Below are 6606 nucleotides of genomic sequence, written 5' to 3' on the forward strand. Positions count from 1 at the left end.
GGAATGACAGAAAATGGAGGTGTAGAGAGAGGAGAGGAAGAGTAAGAATAGATGCGAAGGAAGGGGTAGAAAGAAGGACGGATGGGCTGGCAAGAGAGGAACAGAGAGTTGAAAAAAGAGGAAGGGAAGAGGAAAAGAGGAGAGGGGCAGTGAAGAGAGAGGGGGTGGTGTGAAAATCATGGACTGGGGGGAGGGAGTGTACCTCTCTATCGACAAGGGGGTCAAATTAACCAATGATATAGTGTTACTCAAACGGACCAGGAAATTACCACATCACACACCTAATTATTTACTAAAAGGGGCCGACAGCTTTTATGGGGGATGGGAAAGGGAGGGAGGAAGGTGAGGATGAAAGCGGGTGGGAGGATGGGAAAGGTGACAGGGGGGGGGGGAGGAAGAAGAAGGTGAATGGGGGAGGGGTTGGAGAGCAAATCAAAAAGAGAGAGAAGGGGAAAATGGTTGGTTATGAAAGGTAGAAAGGAGAGAAGGTGAAAGGTAAAAAAAGGGAAAGAGGATACAAACTGAAGGAGGTGACGGCAGAGAGAGAATAAGAAAAGGGGAAAAAAGGAAAGTAAAAGAAAGAGTGAAGAAAATACAACAAAACAAAATGGGCAGAAAATATAGGAAGCAAAAGGAAATAAGACACACACGCACACACAAGAGGAACAGCATCCCTTCTATCTTTCCTCCTTACCTCCGACCCCCCGTCACTTAAACACAATACATCCCGGCATCTCGGAATGGAAGCGTCACGATTTTGGCTCTCTCTTCTTAAGGCTTTTAGTATTCGGTTACATGTCTTAAAAAAAAAAAAGTAATTGGCAGTCAAATCAACAGCACCACCCTAGCCCCTAAAATTACACTAAATATACACAGGGAAAATAAAATAAGACTCTCAGCATCTCAGACACTTAAAACATCTTTCTATCCATCACATCGCTAAATCTTTCCCCATCTATCAGACGCCTTGGAATGAGCCAGTGTTTTTCTTTTATCACATACAGGGTGCTCTCTATATAACGCCCTTCTTCTATTCCACCTCTTGTTTGTTGTGAGGACGGCTGAGTCATCGTTATCAATGTCTATCGTGCATCATTCATCCATTTCCTACCCTCACTGCTACACCCACGCCAACACCAGCATATTCAACCATTCCCACAACACAAAATATTCAGAGTAGTGTTTACGGACCACCCTGTTCTTGTCACCTCTCTGTCTGTCTGTCTGTCTGTCTGTCTCTGTCTACCTGCCTGCCTGCCTGCCTGTCTGTCTGTCTGTCTGTCTCTCTCTCTCTCTCTCTCTCTCTCTCTCTCCCCTGAAGATTATATTCTGCTTAAGACAGACTCTTCACGCTGTAGGGATTAAATACAGCCTTAATAAACTACATGGAGTAAATTAATACGGAAGTCACTGGGATTCCAGGTGTCAATTACAGGTGAGCGGAACAGAAGCCTCATATATCCAATACTCTCTCTCTCTCTCTCTCTCTCCCCAAAAATTCCAATACAATATAACTCACCATCAAAGCTAATGCAATCTTTTACATTTTCTTCTATCACTTCTGAACTCCTTCCACACCTACAAGCCACCCTCCCTCATGCATTCCTCAACTACACCCTTCCATCTTCACCCAAAACCCATTCGCTGGAAGAAATTTTATGAATAATGGAAAGTAAAACATTTGAATATTTCGCAGTCTACCAGAGAGAGAGAGAGAAAGTGAGTGAGTGAGAGAGAGAGAGAGAGCTTACGGAACATAAACAACCTCCAACATTAACTACTAAACCACAATTATACAAACGAAATTTAATCTTTCTCTCCAGACAATATATTTACAAACTGGACCTCTTCTCGAACTGGAAGGTCCGATAATGACCACATCAACACCTTCCACAAAGCGAGGGATATTTGCTACTCTTATTAACACGGCTATGACAGAGGCAGCAAAGACAATATTTAACAACATACGGGTATTTTTTGAGTCTTGAATAAATATGGAAATGATGTTATATTTTGTTCATAACTGTAAAATGTCGAAGAACTGAACGGGGAGTGGAAAAGATGTGAGGTTCATTTTTACTGGGCACACTGATGACTGTTCTTTTATTTTGTGCTACGATGGTGATGATGATGATGATGATGATGATGATGATGATGATGATGATGATGACGATGATGATGATGATAATGATGGTGATGATGATGATGACGGTAATGAGAGCTATGTACGGTATGTGTAAAGGTATTTCACGACACTGCTCTTCACTTACCTATTTGTACACTTGATTAAGCTTACCTGTAGATATGTTACCGGCATGAGTGAAGTTGGCTAAAATAGAAACTAATTATCAAATCCCTCTCTCTCTCTCTCTCTCTCTCTCACACACACACACACACACACACACACACACACACACACACACACACACATTTTTAATAAGCTTCTCCCACACAAGCATAACGTTTTGAAAGAGCGACTCCTACTCATTAATTTACACACACACACACACACACACACACACACACACACACACACACACACACATACACACACACACAATTACAAGGTGGATTACCTATGGGACGGGGCAGGGGGTGGGGGTGGGGGGGTTGGATGGACATATCCAGCTCGTGTCAGGCCATTCAATCAGCAAGGTCGGGGCTCACGCAATATTACACCCATCTAGTCACCCGCACGCAAATTCGCACGCACAAATATTCGCACACGCACTCTCTCAACAACTTCAGTAGAACAACCAGGTTAAAAAATATATACACTCTACACAAATAAACTTACACACACACACACACACACACACACACACACACACACACACACACACACACGTTAAACGGAATGCCCTAGTTGCAGAAAGTACCGTATGGTTTGGATTTACATACATACATACAAACATACACATACATACATACACAAGCATTCGCAGACAAGCACACGCGGCCAAATATTCAATGACGTATTTCCTCACAATGTCACCAAAATAATAAAAGTTAAAAACATCCTAGAAAATAAATCATACACACACACACACACACACACACACACACACACACACACACACACACACACACACACACAATTTCCACAAACATTCCTTTTCATCATCAGAAACAGCATGTAAAAACAAAGGATACAAATATAACCTCCGCACAGATCCTGACACAAATATAAACAAACACACACACACACACACACACACACACACACACACACACACAATCTACATCCATACAAACAAATACATATTCAATACGCACATGCTAAAAAATCTCTATATGGAAGTCAACTTGTAAATTGGGAAAGAAATGATGGACGCCCTTCCTTGTCTCGTCGAAAAATTAAAGCGAAAAGATGAGAGTGAAATGCAAGGAAAATGAAGAAACCTACCTACCTTCTCTCTTTCTCTCTCTCTCTCTCTCTCTCTCTCTCTCTCTCTCTTTGCTGACGTCAAAGTAAAACAATAAATCATATATTACTAATGAGGTCTGTTTCAAAAGCAAAGGTCATTATTTTCTCCCACGCACAACACTGTCTCTGGAAAATGCATTCACTATTGCTTGCATAATGCCGTAAGTGAAACCAAAGTCACTGTTGAACTATCTATCTGTTTATATATCTATCTACGTAATCTATATACTGATATATGAACACACACACACACACACACACACACACACACACACACACACACACACACAGATAGTCACATAAGCACTCTGATGCAACACAAACAGAACAGCGTAGTCGCCAAATATTTACACGTGCTGTCGTCTAAACTTACAGAAATACACATAAAACGAGCACAAGCACATATAGCCTACACACGTGCAAAAATACTGCTGACGCACACCTTCACATCACTAAAAATGGCTCAGTTCCACACACACACACACACACACACACACACACACACACACACACACACACACGCCTTCTCAAGCAAAATTATTTACTCCCTGAAAACTAGTATTTCTTTACGCAGAAAAAAGCAAGTCTGATGTTAATAAAAGTAAATACAAAAATAAGAGTCCAGAACGACGAAGGTTTTTTTTTATTATTATTTTTCAACCAATGTATATTATGGTTTCTCTCAGCTTAGCAAAATCGTCTGGTATTAATAGCAGTGATATATTTAACTGCATCCATAACAGCGAAAAGATCTATTGGCCTTACTACATCCCCCGCCCCAATCACACATACTTTTTATAAATAGAGATAGATTTGATAGAGCAATTCACATATGATCATACACACATATATAACAGTTATGATCATGTACTCCACACACACACACACACACACACACACACAAAGCCACTCAACTGCACACAAGCCCTCAGTACATTACAAACAGCAACTCACACTCGCCAACTCGCACAGTCCAATTCACACACACGACTGTAGTTTATTGCATTTCACACACACACAGACACATGCACCCAAAAAGTCGCCCCAACACGCTCTAAAACACACACACACACACACACACACACACACACACACACACACACACACACACACACACACACACACAAACTTGCATATATTCGTTTTAAAACCTGATAATTGAAGAAAGAATAACAAGAACACATAAACCGAAAATAGTCATTAAAATCTGGTTACATTTTTTATTAACTTCTTTACCTCTTTCTTCATAAGGACTTTTGTATGAACTGAGGCACTAACAAGAAAGCCATCATCATCATCATCCACCATCATCATTATTATCATCACCATTCCAAATTCTCAGTAATAATAAATCATCACAATCATCCCAAATTCTCACTTAAAGTAGGACACCATCATCATCACCATCATCATTATTATTATTTTTCATCCCAAATTCGAACAAAAACTGAGTCATCATCATCATCACTATCATTATCATCATCATCATCATCATCATTATATTATCACCACCATCACCACTACAGCCACCACCATCATCTATCACCACACTAAAGTCGCCGTAAAACACACACACACACACACACACACACACACACACACACACACACACACACACACTTTAAAACTCTCTCTCTCTCTCTCTCTCTCTCTCTCAAATAACTGTCCCAAGCAAACAAGCACAAACTACCCAGCTGATTTCCTTTTAATTGCCCAAAGTTAATTACCCATAAACCCATTAGACTCCCGCCCGCTCACAAGGCCGAGAGAGAGAGAGAGAGAGAGAGAGAGAGATGCGGTTACTGAGCTATTAAATGTCCAGTCTTCCTCTCCCTTTCGTCCGGTTAAAATCACGGAACGGTTAAATACAGGTAAGGTTAATTAATCCCGGTTAAATCCACACACCGGTTAAATCCCCCCTACGGTTAAATCTGAAGTGCGATTATATTTTGTCCTGTTAAAAAAAAAAAATGTTATATTCTAGGTCCGGTTAAATTCGATGTGGTTAAATCCCTGGTCCAGTTAAATCCCTGGTTCAGTTAAATCCTTGGTCCAGGTAAATCTCTGGTCAAGATAAATGTTTGGTCCGGTTAAATCCCTGGCTCATTTAAATGCTTAGTCCGGTTAATTTTTTCCAGTTAAATAATTGGTCCAGTTAAATCCAGAGCACACTTAAATTCCTTCTTAAATCCCCGTCCGGTTAAACCCCCAATTAAATCCCGTGCGGTTAAATCCCCACCAATTATATCCCCACCGGTTAAATCCCCGTCAAATTAAATACCACAGATATCTTAGTATTCTTATAAGACGACTAACTTCTATTTACGTTTCACTTCCCTCATGACCTTTCCCCTCTTATTCCCTTGCCTCTTGACCTTTCCCCTCTTATTCCCTTCCCTCTTGACCTTCCCCCTCTTATTCCCTTCCCTCTTGACCTCTCCCCTCTTATCTCTACAACAATGCTCGTTATCTCTTACTTGGCGGCAGCGGGGATTCCTATCGGGGGCTCTCAGACTAGACATCCAGGCGCCGACATTGTGGTGCCTACTTCCGCTCAGACGATGACGTAACTCCTTCAAGATGGTAACGTAATTCCTTCCAGACGATGACGTAACCCCTTCACGACGATCATGTAACTCTTCAAGACGATGACGTAACCCCTTCAAGACGATGACGTAACCCTTTCAAGACGGTTAGGTACAGTCACGGAGAAAAATATCAATCCATTTTATGGTCGACCAAAAATGAAACTCTTACATATCCCGGAAAAAAAATCTACTGGGTTTATAAGACCGCGACAGTAACCACAAACACCAAAATGAGACACCAAGAAATAATCAAAAGTAACAACATTTTATAAACTGCTTTCCCCATAATACTTGGAATATCCTCACGTATGGAGAAGGAAATGGGCGTCTTCCAAAGGTTTCTTGAGTTCATGGCGAAAAGTGTCGAACCATCCGAAAGAGACACTATACTCCTTTTACTCTAACTTGGCTTAAAATTGCCACCTCTCCATCTTGAATGCCCATTATTCACACCAAATTAAAAATAGTTTATGTTGTTAGCTACTGAGAGGTGATAAAAGAGGATGTATAGTCTAAGCACTGTCTTTTTTCTGTCATCTGAACTATATTTAATTAGCAGCGAAAGGAAGAAAATCTGGATCAGGTTAATAA

Source organism: Coenobita brevimanus, chromosome 68 (assembly GCF_032717465.1).
Source record: "Coenobita brevimanus isolate Jiangsu-jjx chromosome 68, ASM3271746v2, whole genome shotgun sequence".
Taxonomy (NCBI): domain Eukaryota; kingdom Metazoa; phylum Arthropoda; class Malacostraca; order Decapoda; family Coenobitidae; genus Coenobita; species Coenobita brevimanus.